At 28.3% G+C, this 22425-nt stretch overlaps 1 long non-coding RNA gene across 1 annotated transcript in view; it reads left to right on the top strand.

Moving 5' to 3' along the window:
• Window positions 1–19464, top strand: part of LOC142321074 (uncharacterized) — a 221036-nt gene extending 201572 nt beyond the window's left edge. The window contains exon 3 of the long non-coding RNA XR_012755566.1: window positions 19319–19464. This is a non-coding gene — a long non-coding RNA (uncharacterized LOC142321074). The remainder of the gene's footprint in view (window positions 1–19318) is intronic.
• The last annotated feature ends 2961 nt before the right edge of the window (window positions 19465–22425 follow it).

Genomic DNA, 22425 nt, shown 5'->3' with positions numbered 1-22425 from the left:
TTTAGTTGTAAAATTTCATAAAGATGAAGAAATAAATTCAAATTTATTTTTTTAGAACAGACTTTTATAAAGAAAAAATAATCTACTTCTACTTTTTTATCTAACAAATAAATTTGACAAAAATGAATGTTTTTTAACAGACTTAAAAAAAAGAAGATTCATAATTTGACTTTGCTTTTTTAATATTTCATACGAAGATGTTTTTTAAACATTTATTATTTTATCATATCGTCATTACTACTTGTATTGAAGTAATCTTGTAATTTAAAATTTCATCATGAAATGAGATGAAAATAGATTGGGGCAATTAAATTAAAAAGTTAATACATATTTCCAAGTTTAGCTTATGCTCAAGCGCTCCCTCCCTCTCGCTCTCACACTCACTCTCTCTCGCCCCCTCTCGCTCTCTCTCTCTCTCACTCTCTCTCTCTCTTACCTCACTATCCTTTTTAACAAAATTCAGACTTTTCTTGAGTTTTTTGTACAACAACTATTTCTTTTCCATAAACTAGTTTTTTTTTTAGAGTTATCTATTAGATAAAAATCAAATATTAAAACACTCAAAATAGTTTTTTTTACCAATAAAACCGAGTTGATAAAACGGACTTGAAAAATAAATATTTATTAGAATTAAGTTTTTGTCAAACTAAAAGTGAATATGTAAGTAATTATATTTTACAAAATCAAACTTTATAACGTTTAATCTGACACAGAGTTTAATAATATAAAATATGTACGTTTTGAAAATTTAGATTACAATTTTAAAAAAATCCCGGATATTTGTACAAACGAATTGGTCAGTAAGTTAAATTAGGGGTAATCTTCTTGTATTTCAAATAATCTTCTTGTAATCATTATAATTTTAATAATGAAATCTACTTATTTAAGGGATTATCATTTGCCATATTATTAGGGCTTTTATTTCATAGTCGGTAGAAAATACCGTAAATGAATAGTTATGACTAATTTACATAAAGGTATATACCACAAAATAATGTTAACTGTGTAAAATATTATAATGCAAACACAATACGTATACAAAATGAGAGAGGGAAAGAGAAGTATGATATGTACATGAAAGAGAGAAGAGAATAAAATGAGAAGGACAGAGGTTTGATTAAAACATCATTAAGCTCATGAAAAAGTGTGTATGTGTGCGTGGGGTAACGGGCTCTAGAATTGTGTACGAATGAATATGTGAAACAAAGAGAGAATTAGTCTGTAAAAGAGAGTACATGGAGAGAGAAACGAATTTGTTGTACACATGCATGTGTACAACATATATTGTGTGAGTGTATGTTGTGTTTGTTTTGGGTGTGTGTGTGTGTGTGCGCCCGTTTGTGTAAGTGAGGGCGTGTATATGTGCATACTTTGTATACACCAAAGCAATTCACCCTGTGCAACGGCCCGATTTCATCAAAAGTGTGGCACGTTTGCTCCAACAAAGAGCACACCACATAGAATATGCATATATTATATTAAAATCCCAGCTCTCATCAGAATATATATATATATATATATATATATATATATATATATATTTTCCAGCTAAAATTTGACCAATTTGCGGATTAAATAATTTAACTGTTACTATCAATTACTCTCATGTCAGTATACAAACAAGAATTTATGTATTCTATAAACATGAATAATGATAATTTTATAACCAAGTTAATGATAAGCAACCTTTTATCAAAGCGCCGAATTTGAACTACTACACAATTAATCTAAAATATAAATTATTTTTAGTACACGGTATTTCTACACTGGTTATTAAACACCATGAAAAAGCAACAAATTAAAAGGATCAAACTTAAATAATCTTTTCAATTATTTTTTTATTACGTTAACTTGTGAGAATATGAAAGAAAAATGTATTTAAGTCAAACGAACTTATCTATAATAATAATCTTTACATATTAAATACATCAGATGTAATGTTACCAGATTGATAAGGTTATTATTGCCAAAACTCAGAGGGTACTGTGCTTTAATAATCACCTATACTTTTATATTTGTACCTTTATAAATCCAGAACGAATTTATAATTTTCCATAATTAAACTGCTAAACAATCATGAAATTTTCATATAATATCGGATTTATGACAATTTTAAATTAAGAACTTGTAATCATCATATTTCTAAATTTTTACAAAATGAAAAATTTATCATTTATACAAAGAAAATGTTTGAAAATTATTGCTATTCTTAGAATCTTAATATTGTTTTTATTGAGTTAATCAATGTTAGATTTTTTTTTTTTTACTTGAATGGTTTATTGAATTGATAATTTTTTTAAATTTTTTTATTATAGACACAGCAACTTTACAATCTGTTCAGCAAGATATTTGAACAATAAGTAAATGAGATGTCTTTGAACTAACATTAAGTTGCCACAGACCCAGCGGCTTGTGACTTAATAATGAAATAGAAGAGCACTCTGTACGGCCAGACCATAAAGTAGCCTAATTGAAACGATAAGGCAAACCAAGAATATTGTTTTTCAGCAATCTTTAAAAATCACTGATCGTGTTATCTAATAAATTGATCGCCAAATAATGCGGGTGCCGATTCAAAATTTTAATACCGTAGGCTGACCAGAGAGATTTCCTGCCGAACGGTTCGCAACTTAAGGTCATTCATTATATTATTACTTATGTACCAGGGTATGTTGAGAATTTTCCGCAGTGTTTTTGTACAAGCGTTCAAGTATGTCAATTCTGGAATTGCCCGCTGTACCCTACAATTAAGGCCCGTAATTCCATACAGGCTTCAAAACGGATTTATAAATTAATAACTTACTTTCTGCTGAAAGCCTAGATCTATATCCTATCATCCAGTACATGTGTTTAAACTTGAAATCCAACTGTTTCCGCTTAGAAGTGATATGTTTCGCCCAAGTAAGTCGTCGATCAAGATAAAAACCCAAATATTTACAGTCTTGAGATCTCGGAATCGGAACATTGAAGATAGAAATAAGAGGACAGTGTTCCTTACGAAGGGTGAACGTGACGTACTTTGATTTTGTTTCGTTTACTTTATTTTCTGACATGTAAGCCACGATTCGAGGAGAGAGATGTAATCTTGAATAAAATGAGACGCAGTAGTCGGATTTTCGTGGGCAGCAAGAATTGCAGTATCGTCAGTAAACGTTGCAACTGTGGTACCTGCTGTAATTGGTAAGTCAGCCGTAACCAGAACATACAAGATGGGTCCGAGAACGCTTCCTTGATGTATCCCTGATTGTATAAGGAATAAATCCGTCAAATTCTCTCCATGTTTAACTTGAAAGCACCTGTATTCTAGGTAAGATTTAAGTAACACATAGAAAACATGCGGTAAAACCTTTTTCAGTTTATCGAGCAACCCTAGATACCAAACCTTGTCAAAAGCCTGACTGATTTTACTCGATATATCGAGTAAAATCGCTGAACAGTACTGTTTCTCGTATAGAGCATGATGTATAACGTTAACAATCCTGTTTGCTGCTCCACAGGAGCATGTTGCTCCCTAAACCGAAATTGGTGAGCCGGAATGTAATCGTCCACGAACCGCTTAATTTTTTTTCAAAAAGAGCTTTTCAAAGATCTTAGAGAGCACAGGAAGCAGGCTGATAGCCCTATAAGATGTTACATTTGTGGGATATTATTCAATAAAATTTAAAAACAATATATTACAAATAAATTTAATCATATAATAAGAAAGTATACTTTCTTAAGAGTTCAAAAAATGTTTTTTAAAAATCTCTTATATTTCTTGCTGTTTGAGAAAAGCAGATTTATATTACTATTAAAAGTATAAATAATTTATAAGTTAAAACTTTACCTATGTGATAAAGTTTAAAAGTTACTTCCATTTTTATATGTAGCATGTAGAAACAAAATACTGATAATATGATAATAATGAAAATATCCAAGTTAATATGTCGAAATATTAAAAAGTTCAAATAAATTATAGAACTAATAGTTTAAGGTGTTTAGGTTATTACTTTTAAAATTTCTAATAAAGTTTAATTATTGTTCCCAAATAGATAACAAGTTATTTAAGAAATTTGAAAATATATATGTATTTCAGAATAATAAGTTAGAAAAGTAAAAAAGTACACAAAAGTGTTTAGAAATTCTATTTGCATTATCCATTTGATAAATGGCACACGTATTATCACCTAAATTCTCTGATAAACAGTCTCTAGAATGAAATGTTTTTGCTGTTACCAAGATTTTGCTGCTTGAAGGTGTAAAATATTAAAAAGTGGGGATAAGCGGAGTCGGTGTCCAGTTTGTAATACAGGGAATTATAGCAGCATTTTAAAAACGACTCTCCTCTCAGCTACAGCAAATTACTTAAAATATTATTAAATATGGGTCATCTATTAATCACAAATTTGATTAGCTAAATTTCTTTATGTTATATTCCAGTAAAACGATCGATAAAATTAAGATTAAACTTTTATTGTCTTATTGTATTATTTATTTATTGTTTTATTGTATAATATATTTATAGTTTAAAGAATAAATTTCCAGTGATTTTTATGGATAAATTAATGCACTCTTACAAAAAAAAAATTACTTTTTTTAAAGAATAAAATTATTAGAAAAAGATTTGAAAAGTTATTTATTTTTATTTATAATTTTTCACTTTCTGCATAAAACTGATCATTTTATCAGATTTCAGTTCATAAAACAAAGCAAAGAGAAAAACTAAAAAAAAAATTAAGAGAACAATTAAAATGGAATAAAAATCGTTCTGCATATTCCGTAAACTCATATTTTTGTGAAAACATCAAAATAAATCCCCTTAACTTCTTAATAGGTAACAGGATTTTAACGATATTTATACACATAACATTTTATATATATATATATATATATATATAATTGGTATAAAAATGTTTAAAGAGGTAGTCATTTAAACAAAGCCCCAGCTATAACAGGGAAAAATGATTTTAATAATCTATAAATTATGAAATCTGATAACTAAATCTATAAAAAAATTTTTTTTTTTGCTCAATAACAATTACAATTACAATCGGCTCTCCTGCGGAGCCATAAGTAAGTTTCCTGACTAAAGCACGTGATAAGAAGGTCCTTAAGGAACCCCCAAAATAAATAATACACAATAAACAGTTGCAAGCAAACTTAAAATCAAATATGAAATTTCAAGCTCAGTCATAATATTAAATAAAAAAGAAAAAGAAAGAGAAGTAACAAGAAATTAGAAACGTCACCACTAAACTTATTAGTGGTGACGTATCTAATTAATCTAAATAATAACAATCTATGTTGTTATTATTGAATTAATTGAAAACCTACAAATCACAGTACAGTTTATTTTGTATAATAAACAACTAATAAAAATATTTTATAAAAATTTGATGTGAACAACACATGACCTCCTTCTACGTCTACTAAATTACATTTAAACATTTTTTTTAAATGAAAAGAACATAACATTTTATTTCATTAAAAACCTCAGATATTTTTTCATACATGTATTTTTTTATTATTGAGTCATTATTCAACGTAAAAATTTGTTTTCAATGACAAATTAATAATTATTAATAAATCAATATATTTAAACTAAAAAAAAAAAGTTAAAAAAAAGGAGATGAAGTCTAATTCGAACCGATGTGCCTTCCGTAAGATCGAAATATTTCATTAATTAAAATTTTATTTGACTAACTCTGGAACCAATAAAAATAAGTACCGCTTATGATATATCATTGAAAATCTCTCAATAAGGGCTTATTACGGCAGTTAGGAAAAAGTCAAAAATCCATTTTTTTTAATCTGGGTTTTTTGGGCGCTATTGGTTCAGTCAATTGCAATCAAAAGGGGAGGTGCACAAATAGATGTTACAACAGTCCTAAATCCAAAATTTCAATATCCTTCGGCTAATTGTTTTTTGAGTTATGCGAGATACATACGTACGTACAGACGTCACGCCGAAACTAGTCAAAATAGATTCAGGGATGGTCGAAATGGGTATTTCCATTGAAATCTGGAAACCGACATTTTTCGCGATTACAATACTTTCTTTATTTCGTACAAGGAAGTAAAATTCAGTAGGGATTATCGGATTCAATTATGTTCTAAAAATATTTTTAAAATAACAACAGTAATAATAATGATTCTATCGGAATAATTTACGGAAGAAAAAATGAATATGATAATTTATTTTAAATTTCTTTGTCTTTGGTAGCTGAATTTTGAATGACTTTCTGAATTGCGACAGTTATACAATAATTTTGTGTACAAAGCCGAACTTAAAAAGCTGTCTGGTATTTCATATTTATTACCATTGAATTTCAAAACGTATTAAATTTGAACAAATTTAAAGAATGCGTAAAGCAACACCTAATAAAAGAGGTTTTTAATCAACAGTAGAGTCTATTAACTCCTGTACCGCTGATTTTATGATGTAGATACAGATTTCATGAGCTGTAAATTGTGAGTTTTATATTATTTCCAGTTGAAAATAAAATCCAAAATAGATTATATACATATAGTATTCTGTTATATTTATGACAAAAACATTACATAAAGGACACCATAAATATTGTTTCGCTAAGCAAATTACATTTTTTTTTTATGACCTAAAGAAGGCAGAATTACTAAAATAAAATGTGTGAGTATATTCATCGAATTTGGTTGGAAGATTAAGTTAGTTCATTCTTTTTTTTTAATTGGAAACTTCATAGTTGTGTATTATGGTGAAAGGCAACGATTAGGTTGTTTTCCAATATTTTGGGTGTTTTATCAAAATTTATGCATGATCGTTGGATTATGTTTTGCATCGTTTAATGAAAGGTCCACATTCGAACAGAAATTCAAATCATGTCATAGTTTGAATTTAAATATTGAAATTAATATTATTCAAACAATATTATATCATGTAAACAATGTAAAGTTAATATAGATTATACATATATATATATATATATATGTATTACCTTTTATATATATATATATATATATATATATATAAATATATTTAATTATATTTTATATATATATATATATATATAAATATATTTAATTATATTTTATATATATATATAAATAATATATAAATACAGAAAATAATAACAGATATATAAAATATAACGTACATAATTATGATGCGTTTTTGATCATTCTTAATAGTTTGATCGGAACCATAAAATAACTTCTATACCTGACTTACTCGTTAATCCACAAATTCGTATCCTATAAATCAATATAAATTTTAATATAACTTGATACATCCTTAGTCTTGTTCTTGCCGATAGATGAAACCATTTTCCCATTATACAATACATAACCTACAATTCTAAATTTATCTATAGATTCCATTTATATTTGTTCCAGATCAGCAGATGGTCTAGATGGATTATCTTTAATTTATCAGATTGAAATATTAGTCTTTCATTTAAACGTAACTGTAGGCATTCCTTCGTAAATTTAGCTTGCTTTGATTTGTGTTTTCTACTTATAAATATTGTTCATATTTATTTTATTTCTACTTCCTTGTACTAAGTAAAGGAACTAAAACCAGCGTCTTCGACCTCTCGGACACGCTACCGAAGTAAAGGAACTACTGTGATCGCGAAAAATTTCGGTTCTCAGATTTCAACGGAAATATCCATTTCGGCCATCCCTGAATCCATTTGAATCCATTTTCACTAGTTTCGGCGTGACGTCTATACGTACATATGTATGTGTATATGTACGTATGTACGTACGTAGTACATTTCTCGTATAACTCAAAAACCATTAGCCGTGGAATATTGAAATTATGGATTTAGGACTGCTGTAAAATCTATTTGTGCACCTCCCCTTTTCATTGCAATCGACTGAACCAAAAGTGTCCAAAAAAGCCCAAAATCCAATGGTTTTTTATTATTTCTTAACTGCAGTAGTAAACCCTTATTGAGAGCTTTTTAACAATATATCATAAGTTGTATTTATTTTCATTGGTTCCAGAGTTACAGCCAAATGAAATCTTAATTAATTAAATATTTTCTTGTAATGGAAAAGCACATCGATTCGAATCAGACTGCATCTCTCTTTTTTTAACTTTGTTTTTTTAAATTTAAATATATTGATTTATTAATAATTATTACTCTATTATTGTAAAAAAATGTTTACAGTAAATAATAATTCAATAATAACAATAAAAAAAAAATGAAAAAATATCAGAAGTTATTAATGAAATAAAATTTTATATACTTTTCATTTAAAAAAAAAAATGTGTATATGTAATTTAATAGGCATACAAGGAAGTCATGCGGTGTTCACACCAAATATTTTCCATGAACTTTTATATTTAATACGTCACAATATTTAAATCGTATTTTCGCAGGTATAGTATATTTAACATTGTTTTAAATTTATAAAATTTCTTGTATGATTTATTAAGTTCTACAATATTTTTTCAGCCACTAATTTTGATCAGTAAATCTTAAAATATATATTTTTTTTATTTAACGGCTGTAATCCTCTAGGTAATCGATTGAAAAATATTTAGTATTTTCAAATTTATTATTAATTAATATTAAATTGTTAATTAACTTAGTAAAATAGTGTATTTTAAATCATGTTAGGTAAGTAAATTATTATGTTTTTAACATGAAAACTGTATTGCAAAATAAAATTAGATTAATGAGGAATATTTGGGACTTTACAAAAGCATGTTTATATTTTAAGATTATTTAAAATATAAACGACTAGTTAACACTCGTGAAAAGTAATCCATTTCTAAAAGTGTTAGGATTATTTCAGTGTTATAAAAATTATTATTAATAGTTTGCTGATTTATAAAAATAAAAACCGAGTAAAAAAAGATTAAGTCTGAATACGATATTGAGGTCAAAAACTCACTTGCCAGGGTTCAGGTGTTTTAGGATCTGTACTTCTTTACTTTAAAAATTCACAAGCGTTTTAGTTCTCTGGCTACTAAGGTACACAGTAACCACCTGCAAGATTACTAAAAGCCTTATGCGACTAAAAATAGTATTTATTTCTCTCTTAATCCTACTTTTTAAAAGAAAAAAAATCCTTGCTTTTCAAAACTCTTACAATAACAAAAGTTAAAAATGATGTTTACGTTTTTCACTTCCCTCTTTTTCTCTTCGGCTCCTTCACTCACTCTTCCTCTCTCTCTCTCTTTCTCTCTCTCTCACTCTTTATTTATGTATTTATAAAGCACGATTTATAACATATTTACTACATATAATACATATGTACTACATATATCGACTGTTATTTTGTTTTTTTTTTAATAATAATCTTATCTGATTGTTCAAAAAAAGTAACCCGATTGCATTATGAAGATTCTAATAATTCCATACTTCCAATTATTTCCCTGTGAACTATCTGACGATTAAAAAATTCATATTCAAATAACGTTTGAGACTATAAAGTTGAATATAAATTATGGTTCAAACCATAACTGATGAAAATAGTAATTAAAAAAAAAAAGGAAGAAAGAGAAAACAAATACTGAAATATTTTGTTTCCACTTCTGTTAATTTCCTGAGTTTATTTTTAATTTAAAATAAACGCCAATCGACGTCTATTGCGTAGCTTATCTTTTAGTTGTTTTAATTAGCCATCGTTTTAGAAATAATTATTTTAAATTTATTAAAAAATCAATACAAGAATGCTACTAAATGTTTAAGCAGTTACAAGAGCTTACATTTTAATTTCCATAATTTAAAAATTTCTCGAAAATTTCCTTTATATATATATATATATATATATATATATTATATAAAGAAATAGTAATAAAATAATAATAATAAAATTTTATTCCTCAAATAAAATTCTGAAATAAAAATTAACGAGATTTTGTACAACATGGCTAGACAGCCGTCTGTCAGCATCTGACAGACTAACTTTTATCTGATAATTAAATAAAGAATATTTAGAGATTATAAATAACGATACTAATAAATAATAATTAGCAACGAGTTAACAAACCATTTTATCATTTCCAATCGGTTAAAATATATAATCCGTAAAGTGCAAGATTAATTTAACAAAGAAACTAAATTAACAAAATAAAAATAAAAGCTAATAGAAAAGACCTGAATGATTTATCAGGCTTCAATGCAAGATTACTAACTTGTAAAAATATTCTGGGGTAATGTTTCCAAAACCTAGAACGCATGAGCCAACCCACCGTGTTGGTCTAGTGGTGAACGCGTCTTCCCATCCAGCGTTCAAGTCCTAGTAAAGCCAGTTACTTTTATATAGATTTGAATTCTAGACTGTAGATACCGGTGTTCTTTGGTGGTTGAATTTCAATTAACCACACATCTCAGGAATGGTCGAACTGAGACTAAACAAGACAACACTTCATTTACACTCATAAATATCATCCTCATTCATCCTCTGAAGTAATACCTGAACGGTAATTCCCGGAGGCTAAACAGGAAAAATAAAAAGACCACATGATCTGGTCTCTGTGGCAGGAGTGGTAGCGTCTCGGCCTTTCATCCGGAAGTCCCGGGTTCGAATCCCGGTCAGGCCTGCCATTTTCACACACGCTAAAAATTGTTTATCTCATTCTCTGAAACAATACTTAATGGTGATCCCGGAGGTTAAACAGAAAAAAAGGCCACAGGAGCTTGCACACACAAACACACACACTCCGACTCGCGCAGGTACACGACCTCCATTACGTATTCTACTCATATACATAAAATCATTCGATATGTCAGTGCACACCTTGCAAACTGAATTTTGATTGTTTGTTAGTTGCTGTTAGTGTATATAGAAAAGAGAATTAGCGAAAGGTAAATATATAAAGAAAAAAATCACAATAAGAGAATAAGGTTCGAATTCGGATCCATCCTGATGAAAATTCGAGGAAATACAATCTTCTGGTAAGTATTTCTACGACTTTTTCCGCTGTAAATACCTTATACCTTACCATGACCTTGGTATCTCACCCGATACCAAGCGTATTCCAATAGTGCGGTACATCCTCGATTTCTCTAATATAACACAAAGAACATAGTAGTTCGCCTTCTCTACACTTCCAAATATTCAAACAAGATAAAGCTCTTCTTGACATAAAAATTACATTAATGTCATGCCTAATAAAACACCCTATTTCATTGCAATCATCTCAACCTTTTAATCATGCATTCCAAGAAAAGATCCAATTCCGCTTTCCAATGAATAACGCCATTCAATCCCAATGAAACCATTATTTAACACATATCCATATCCATATCTATCATCTAATATCACCATTCATAACCCATCCATTTAACTTCTAATGGGTGTTAGAATTTGACACAGTTTAAAGCAATAAATTAATATACCAATCCTGTCGAGAAACAATACACAGTAGTAAAATAAAGCCAATATAACTTCAAATTCATGAAAAGAAAACAATTATAAACAGTTAATAATCAATTAAAAATTATAACGAAATCCAAATTTTGACCGTTAATTAGTTGCCGTTGGTGTAAATAGAAAAGAGAATTAGCGAAAAGTAAACATATAAAAAATAGTCACAATAAGAGAATAGGGTTCGAATTTGGATCCTTCCGGATAAAAATTCATGGAAATACAATTTTGTTGCCTAGGTAATTATAAATCTCTGGTGATCATTAGCCCATTTGAGAAAACTTAATACTAGTCAGAAACAAAATCGGTTGAGTAAATCATGTTTTTGTTAATATATCAACTTCATTTATAAACAGCTAAATATGGCTAAATCTACATTAGAAGATACTAATTTTTTGTAAGCCAGCATATAAGAATGATCTTTGTAAAGAATCTGACAAAAAATCTGTGTGCTTTAGTGAGCGAAAACGAAGATTATAATCATCCGTAAATTACAGTGGTAAAAATCCATTGACATATATAAATAACTAAATAAGTTAGAAAATTATCCAAATTAATAAAAAATCTTCTAGGTCAACAACAAAACAAAAGCAGAAAACCTCACGTTTCGTCCAAGATGTAGGACCACAAATGACATGTTGTGGTTTGTCTTGATGAAGTCCTACATCTCGGACGAAACGTCGAGATTTTCTGCTTTTGTTTTTGTTTTTTTGTTTGTTTGTGTGTTGACCTAATGTTTTGCATTAGAAGATTTTCTATTAATCTGGATCATTTTCTAACTTATTTAGTTTTTTTATATTTTTCTAATCAAAGAATTGAGTTTACTTATTATATATATATATATATATATATATATATATATATATATATATATATATATATATTAAATTATTGATCTTCAATATAATTCGAATGATCCTTTTTTGTAAAATCTCTATCCAAGCCCAAAATTGAGCTTCACCAGATAATATGTCCATAATGAATGTATTAATAACACAATTATTGCCTGGACAATCTGTTATTATTTATCAATATGTGATGCCAATTCGAAGAACGATTGAATCTACATACTCAAAACCCCAATAACTTTAGGAAGAAGTTTATCACAAAATTTATAAAACAAAACTATCCAGCATTAATCATATTCGATCTTAAAATTATAACTCAGATTAATCAAAACCTAATTTTTTAAGGTTTCATAAAACAAAGTAAACATGAATTCCTGAAAATAAATACTGCGTTTCAGGTTTTTTCTGGGTTTAGGATTATATACTTAAATAAGTAATTATTACAGTATTTTTTTTTTTTTTTTGTCTTCAGTCATTTGACTGGTTTGATGCAGCTCTCCAAGATTCCCTATCTAGTGCTAGTCGTTTCATTTCAGTATACCCTCTACATCCTACATCCCTAACAATTTGTTTTACATATTCCAAACGTGGCCTGCCTACACAATTTTTCCCTTCTACCTGTCCTTCCAAAATTAAAGCGACTATTCCAGGATGCCTTAGTATGTGGCCTATAAGTCTGTCTCTTCTTTTAAGTATATTTTTCCAAATGCTTCTTTCTTCATCTATTTGCCGCAATACCTCCTCATTTGTCACTTTATCCACCCATCTGATTTTTAACATTCTCCTATAGCACCACATTTCAAAAGCTTCTAACCTTTTCTTCTCAGATACTCCGATTGTCCAAGTTTCACTTCCATATAAAGCGACACTCCAAACATACACTTTCAAAAATCTTTTCCTGACATTTAAATTAATTTTTGATGTAAACAACTTATATTTCTTACTGAAGGCTCGTTTAGCTTGTGCTATTCGGCATTTTATATCGCTCCTGCTTCGTCCATCTTTATTACAGTATATCATAAAAAATTTTTTTTTCCATTTCTAAGTCAATCTATTCTTAGTTAAAAAAAATAATTTAAAAATGTAATAATATGTTTTGTAACAATATATAATATTATGAATATATATTATATAAATATTATGAATATTCTATTCATAATACGTTTTAATAGTTCCCGTTAGTGGTTGCCTACGAATCTACATTCATCAAGAAGAATCATTAATGAATTATTATTTTAACTGAAACTAAAGAGTTTATTTTTAAAGTTGTTATCGTATCGTTAAAAAAATTACACTAAAAACAAAGTAAATTAAAATTTAGCAGAACATGACATTTCATAATTGTGTGAATTCTGTTATATAAACAAGAAAGTTATAAGAGATGGACTAAGTAAAAAAGATATTGAAATCAGATTAATTTCTGGATAAGAACGTTTTAGTAAAATTGCTAGTAAAAACATACATTGCAAATTAATTTTAATAAAATTTTTATTTTTATTTTTCTTGTATCAGTGTAGTAATTAAATACTGCAGAACATAAATCAAATTATAGAAGAATACTAAGAAATAGGTATTTAAGAGAAATCGGAGAAAAATGAAATCTGTTAAATATTCTTCTTATTAAATGAACTAGGTCCGTAAGCCATAAACGTAGAATTAATTTAGTTAGCAACGAAATCTGTACAAGATAAAACCACCTTCGGAAAAGATCAACGGTTAAAATACATTAAACATATAATTAAAGATATGAAACAAATATTTTGAAATTTAAGGATCTGAAAAGAAAGGAAATGTGTATCAAACGGGTCAAGTTTTTTAATAATAAAATCAAAAATATACGAGATCGTATTAGTAAACATGAAAATCCTTTACTCAATGTTGAAATTAAAATCGACCGTATACAAGTCTGTACTTCAACTACCTAAAAATCAGAACCATCATAATTTTCTACATTCCATGAGTTAATTACGGATATATTTATTAATTAATATTATTCAGCTGTTGAAGAAATTCTACATTTTTTTTTTTAACTTACTGAAGATTATTAGGAAAACCTTTTTCTTCTTTTTTTTTTAAATTAAAAACAGACTGATAACTTGACAATTTCAAATTACAGTAATGTGCACGTTTCAACAACCAAACTAAAAAAAAATACTAGTAAAAGATAGATAAATAATGTTAAATTACAATAAATATTAATGGTCTGGATAATTTATGATAAAAATATTGCAATTTTATAACTTTTTCAATTTATTTATAATGTAGAGTAAATCATAAAAGTCTCTCATTCAATGTTCTTGGAGTAGTTTAAAGAGAAAGGCCCTCACCTAACGAAAGGTATGGCAAGGAGAGGTACATGCGTGCAGCAAGTAAAGGATGTTCATCTCTCACATAAATCTCCCTGTCATAGTCTCTTATTAATAAATTCCCTGCGAAATTGAGATACGTCAGAACTACCCACTAAGACTATAGCAACCAATCTCTCTATTTAAAATAAATAGTTATAATCAGCGCTACATGAAAAAGTAAGTAAAAAGTTTTAATTAATTTAAGTATGAAATTTATAAAACTGACAGTCAACTTAATTTTAGAGAACCCTTATTTTAGATTTTTATTCATATTCCATTTATGTTTTTAATGTGTTCCTTAAAAAAAAAAAAAAATCTGATGTGGACACCCTATGACTTACTTGCACGCCTATTAAATTACATATACATATTTTTTTACTGCACTTCATTAAAACTTATTTCATATGTAAGTGAGATACGATCCTCCAATTCTTTAATAAAGTGGACAGTTAAAAAAATGCTGAAAAATTAGTTTTTATTAACATCAAATATTTATACGATTATTAATTCAACAATCTTACATGAAATATTAGGATAGAGTAAAAATCCCTTTATTACTCGTATTACAACATCAGTATTATTTGTATCTTCCGGAGTTGCTTATTAACAAAAGTTTCAGATTTTTGATGTGTAGCATAAAAGTTAATAAACTATTCCGTTTAGTGAACTCCTGTATACTGATTACAAATGTTAATTTCCACCTAACGGTGTAAAATATTCAGGTTTTATTATTCGATTATTTAGTGAATAATCAAAAATGAAAAAAAAATCAATCAAAAAGAAAGATAACATGAAGAAATATATCACAAGAAAACGACAAGAAGATGAATATGAAGAGGAAGAAAATTTTATGAACGAGGGAAGAATAAAAAAATTAAGAGTAGATGATAAATATAAAGAGGAAGAAAACGTTAAGACTAAGAATAAAAAGATTAAGAGAGGATGATGAATACAAAGAGAGAGAAAATTTGAAAACTATAGAACGTGTACACAAATTAAGATCAGAAGAATTATACCAAACCAAAGAGCGATTACATGGTTGGCAACAAAAAACAAAAGAAGTGATGATCAACTCCGACTTAGGGAGGTTATTGTCTGACAATATCAGAAATGTAATGGACTAAAAGACAAGAATTTTTTGCAATTTATTAAAGATCCGGCATATATATATAACAGTGCATATGTTGTTCTTGTGAGGGCCTATTTTTCACTAACTCTGTAGTTAATTTTAATGTAGATAAAATTAAACAGAAATTGGAGAATAATTAAATAAAATTAAACTACAAAATTAGAAAATAATACGATTCTAAATCATAAATTTCGATTAATATTAATTAATTTCAAAAAATGTTATCCATTTTGATTTGAATAACAAATGCATTATTGGTTCGATAGTACGAGTAAAGGATTACCTCAGGTGATGCCGCCGGCGTAGTGGTCGATCTTGCAACCCTGGATTTTCTCGTTTAGACGAGATAGGCGACGTACAAGGAAGCAGATAAGGCAGAAGAGATGGGATCAGTCGAAGAAGGAAATAGATCTATAGATTGATCCCAGTCCTCCAGAGATGGCTGATTGACAAAGGCGAGGAACTGAGGTAAGAGTTGAACCAGTTCCTTATTGGTCACAGATGTATCAAAGCATACATGTTTGCGCGGATGCTGAGACGAGATGTTAGTTAAGATTATCCAAAGATGGTGAAAGTAATACAAGAATTCCTCCTGAATTTCCCTTGGGGCTGTATTAATATTTAGGTCCGGCCGGCCAAAGTGTAGAAAGTTGAAAATAAAGCTTGGTCTAGTATGTATATATATATATATATATATATATAAATCGATGTTTATACCATAGATCGATCTTTTGATGCTTTACACAATTTTGTTTTTATTCTACGAAATATGAAGTTCTTCGAATCAAAAATGTTGTTCTTGTTATAATCTAATTTTTTCTATCTAACAATCCTGACATGATATTTGTATATTGTAGATGCTTTTTCTAAAAGCTACCAAATTAAAAAAAATATCAGGATTGCACTAAATAAATACATTATAATACTACATCACTAAATCTTCATACACAAAACTAAAGCATTAAACCTGGGTATAGATTACAAAATTACATAAAACCAAAACACATATTAGTTTAAAAAACTAATAAATTGTAATAAACGACGATATATGTCCTGGTGTAATTGTTATTACGCATAACTTAATTTTTTGCAGGTATTCATATCTGAACATCTTCAACATCTGATAATCTTACTTCGAAAAAATAAATAATTTTTTGTCGCAAATTAAAACAATAAATAACTGTATAATTTTTACTTTTAAGTTTCGGAAGTATATTATTATGAAACACATTAATTTCTCAAACATGGTACCGCTGATATGTTAAATGAATAAATTAACAATAAATATAATCCACCTTACCATCACGTTGATAGATCATTCGGCATACCCGGAAGTCATCATGAGGAATTAAAATTAACATATTTAAAGTCAAAAATGTTAAAAATCATAGTTAAAAATTTTAAAACAGTCATGACTGTCCCGGTCCTACTAGTATACTGAAAATGTTTTTAAATTTTTAATTATGATTTTTTTTAAACTTTTGACTTTATATATATTAATTTTAACTCCTGATGATGGCTTCCGGATAGATCAACGGTAAGGTCGATTACATTGATTGTCAATTTATTTATTAAACATGTAATAAGTGTTCAATTTAGACTGTTCACACCCAATATCTAGATCAAAATATATTTCTTTTTACATTTTCAGACTGGTATAGTGAGGTTAAATAGAGACCATTGTTTATGTCATTGATTCCCAAAGTGGTCCAGGTGGACCCCCAGGGGTCCACGGTAGACTTGACAGGGGTCTACGTTGGCGTGAAAAAAAAATGGGGGTTCACAATTCGTAAGCGAGGGTCCACGAAAATTCATCTGGTTTCGATAGTGAAGAACTAAAATGTTGGCTTGACTTTGCGTATTAATCTAGGCAGATAATGTTTTGACAAGCTCAGCGACTGATACTTGTAAAAACTTGCATATTCCATATTCAGTACAACGAACGTGTCGAGACTTGTACTTATTCCTAACAAAACTGAAGCCAAATATTGATAATTTGCTGTCAATCCATCACGTACATCCCTCCCATTAAAATTGTAACTATTTTGTGATTGTCATTGTAGAAGTTACATTACGTTATTAATGTTTAATTTTAATTATATTACAATTTTATTATATTACATTGCAATATGATAATAATAATAATAATTAATAGTTTAATGATTACATATTTGAATAAATGCAACACAAAAAATATACTATTTTTCTTTTGCTTTTTACCACTCTGAATGGGAAGTTTTCTAAATAAAATAAGTGAGAATTGATTGCTTTCTTGTGCTGTGAGTAGATATCAAAAATGTAAAGTTGGATGGAGGCCAACTTTACCAACTTTTGATTGGGCAACTTTACTTTTTTGACATCCACTCACAGCACAGTCAAGCAAAAATTAACCGATCAATTCTCACTTTTTTTTCGGAAGCTGTTAGTTCTTGGAACTCAGCCGTAACGCAAATTTTCATAGTTAGATCTAATCTTCACATTTTCCGTCGACTGGAAATATGGTAGAAATGTAGCTGCAGGGGGTTCACCGGAACCAGAAAAATTTTGAAAGTGGTCTATGAGAAAAATAAGTTTAGGAACCTCTGATCTAGGTAGAATAATTTATCCTAATTTGAGATCTGTCTCTCAGAATGAATGTCATCGATTTCTGAAATAAAATATTTTAATGTAGTATTTGTAAAAGCTCATTAAGAGTGTAATTTAATCCTTTGGAGGACAATGTGTCGGTGATTCTTTCAGAATAATTTAACTTAGCATTATTAGTAAATTTGAAACACTACCTAAAGGTTCGAAGCATTTAAATTAAACCATTGAATTGTCCACCGGAACCAGCAAAATTTTGAAAGTGGTCTATGAGAAAAATAAGTTTGGGAACCTCTGGTTTATGTTAAATGCATTTCCAAACATTTATATTAAGATATTATCACTTATATAAAAAATATTCTCACTAAGGTTTATGTATGTTGGAGTCAGAGAATCTAAATATTTTAAAAGTTAGAAAAATGATGTGGAGCATTATTTTACCAATAGTAATACTTTGCCTTATGTTCTATACTATTCGAGCCAGTAAAGTAAAAGATTATAAGACTTACTTCTTCTAATCCTCTTCCCCCAAGCATAAAAGTCTGAACGATTGTAATAAATTTGGACTAAATTATGCCAAAAATACCTTTTGAAAAGTTATTAATCGACATTTTTTAACCGCGCAGATAAAGTTGGAAGTATAATAATTCGTATTCAGCAAAGAAAATTGTGTAAGATTTTGTTTGTTATAAATTTCTCCGCACAAAAACCTTACATATCCAAATCAGTGTTATGTTCATAAAAAAGTTAAAATCTACTAATATGAAATATCATGGGATTAATAGATGTACATAAAATTTACTACTGATTGGTATAACTTGATTATTTTTCAGTATGACTGATTTTCTTTCACTTACAGAAATGAAGCGAAAAATTAAAGATAAATCGAAATTAATAAATGATTTCAATTTAAATAATAAACCACTGTCTTACTAACAAGCAGTTGCATAGTTATCCCAAAATTGAAATATTTAGTTTCCTCTCAGAACATAAGTCTGGAACTACTACGACCCTAATAAAAAAAAATCTACATCTTTTGAAAATAACTTTTTTTTTCTTTTATACAGATGCTGACTTAATGGCCAAGATGGATCTTCCAGTGATGACGTATGAACGTCATAAAGGAGACAACCATAGACGTGTTGCCACCAAATTTTGAACCGGATCAAGAATGCCGTCCCAAGTTTTGACCTGTATTTTCGCAGTACTCAGTCTCAAGTTTGCCGGTAAGTAAAAAACTCCATTTTATATCGGTTAAAGTTAATGAATTTAAAGGTTAAATTAATATCAATAGGCTTTACTATTTATGTACCTACAAATTGATTTAACGGTGAAGATAGAATGTTAAAAAAAAATCGAATAAGCTCGTTGATCTAAATAGGTATTAGCTACATCTGTAATACCAGGCGATGTGAATTTAGATTATAAATATCAGTTTCCTGTAAAGGACTGTTTTCATTCAATGCAGGACATGCACGAAGTATATTTTTGTACTAGAAATTCAGTGTAGTTTTACGTTTAGTGTTTTCATAGATTATGAAATGAACCTGTCACATTTAACGTGAACTGACAGCTAATGCTGCAGTTCACGTCAATTAATGAAGTAATTAATGATGATAAGGTACGTTTCTGATTCTATTTATGGACAGTTGTGATAACCATATAGACGTAATATTCTCCTGCCTAAAGTTTCAATAGCAAAGCTATTTTGGCTTTCATTTTAGGCGGAAACCTTTTTTTTCTTTATGTTTTACTGCAGAATACGTTTTAATAAAATTTACTTCAGAATTATTATTAGTTCAGAACTATTATTAGAATGCATAAATAGATTTATAATTTCAATAAAAAAAAAAAAAAATTTTAAGAAAAGAATTAAAATTGAAGGGATTTAATCTCGTTTGTTATAAAAAAGTACGGCTGCTCCAGGTAACTCTGTTCAGAATTTGTATTTGATCGTTTTATACTATAACCGTCCGTTCTACCAAAATCGTCATTTGTATTATTACCGTTTTATTGTGAAAATTTTTTTTTTCATCTCTGATATAAAACGCAGTTTTTCATCGTGTATTTCGTAATTTATAACTCTTCAAAGACAAGATTTTTTTCGCAACGTATATTATACTATCTAATGAGATGTGCAACACAAAATATTATTTTATTTCTTTTTGAGTGATAATATAAAAAAAGAAACATTAAAATCATGTTAATAATGGATTCTACTTCATTATGAATAATTAAAAAAAAAAAAAAAAAGAAAAAAAGAAAACAAAAAAACACAACTAATACTGTATTTACCAATATTGTCTGCGAAATTCAGAATTATAATATTTTATAATTATATTTATACTTATGCACCTGTAAATTAACAGGTTCTCTCGTCCTCTTGTAGAAAAGACGGTAGTCCCGGCGAGAATGCTCTTTTGTGTGTTCTCGTTTGAGGCAAACAAGGCATAAAGACCAAGTCCCGGCTTCTAGGGTGGGGAAACAGGAACGACATAGTCGGACCTGGTAACCCTACTCTAGGAGTTACAGGCAGGCATTAACAGTTAAGATCTAGCCGGCTTGTTAGAGTAAAAGGACACTCCCCTGAATTGTATTATGCTTCACTGTGAAATCCGATTCAGGGGAGAAAAAAATTAACAGGTTAGTTCCTAGAATTTATTGTAAAGATATGAATAATAAATTTCGGTTTAATATAACACATGAACTACTTTTCACTAAGTGTGACAATTATATACTACGGGTTTAACTTCTGGTATACCCGAATTGAAAAAAAAGGATATAATATTTCATGATTAATGTCGATAAACATTAACTTTTTCATAGTCATCAAAAGTTATAACCTATGTTGAATTTTTCTGTGTTCGAAAATATTGCTAAGAAAAAAAGTCAGGCAATTAATCCTTTAATTTAACATAGTAAAAACATACATTGTTATTTTAATTAGGAATATCTTTATTACTATATCAAAAATAACTTTGAAAATGTTTACTTAATTTTTTAGAGCTTCTTATCTTTTTTTTTATTAATAATACTACTTATTTTTTTATCCGTTTCGTTAATATCTAAAACCATCGTTACACCATCCCCATTAAAATCTGAGAGGAAAGTTTGAATTTGATCTTGATACATTTAGGAAACGAAGTAAAGTAATTTTCAAACATGGCCTGTTGGTACGATTAAAGAATAAATAATTAAAATATAAAAACTACTATCAACAATCTTTTAATGCGTTCTAGCACTTTTGGAAACAAATTCCATTTTCAGAAACTTAAAATGTTTTATTAATTAAAGATTTTTCGTCATAAGTAGAATATGTAAAGCGTTTCAAATATATAAATATGTGTTAAAATTGCGTCGACTTAAAGTTCTGTCTTAATGAATTTCTCTACCGTTATCTATTATGACAGAACATTAGGTCGAAGAAATTTAAACATATGATGACCACCTTAATATATTTGACACACTTTACATATTCTACTTATGACCAAAAAGTTTTAGTTATTAAAAAAATGTAAGTTCCTGAAGATGGAATTCGTTTTCGAAAGCGCTAATACGCATTAAAAGATTGGTAAGTGTTTTTTTACATTTTAATTATTTATGAAAAACTATTATAAAATTAAAGAATTTTGGATTGAAACCGGTTTTATCTGTTTCATTTTAATTCCAAATTTACTTTAAAACATACACTAAGAAATAAATTAAACTATCACGTCTTTAGAACAAAATTAGGAAAACATCAAAAATAGGCGTGGAAGAAAGTCAAAGTACAGTACAATATTTTAAGCTTTTTTTAGATTATAAACGAACATAATGTCATCAGCTTGGATTTTTTTGTTGTTTTAGAACCCAAACCAAATAAAGAGTAACAAACTGATGAAAAGCGGCTGTAATTTCAAAAATAATGACATAAGAATGTATTATGTTCCGTTTATAATTTGTGTATGAACGAAAAAATTAAATATTTAAAGCAAAAATTGAGAGTGAACTAATAGGCTCAAGGAAAGAAACTAAAACTAATAACGATTTAATGAATGAAATCACCATTCGAGCGGAAAATAGGAAGTAATTGTAAATAAAAAAAAAATGTACATTCATTGCTGAAAAATTCAGTTTAAAAACAATCATTAATAAAATAGGTGAGAAAAATAAGAAAAAAAGATAGGTATTTTTA

The sequence above is a fragment of the Lycorma delicatula genome, chromosome 3 (assembly GCF_047948215.1).
Source record: "Lycorma delicatula isolate Av1 chromosome 3, ASM4794821v1, whole genome shotgun sequence".
In the NCBI taxonomy this organism is placed as follows: domain Eukaryota; kingdom Metazoa; phylum Arthropoda; class Insecta; order Hemiptera; family Fulgoridae; genus Lycorma; species Lycorma delicatula.
Note: the sequence above shows the minus strand (reverse complement) of the source record. Positions and strands in the feature narration are given on the sequence as shown.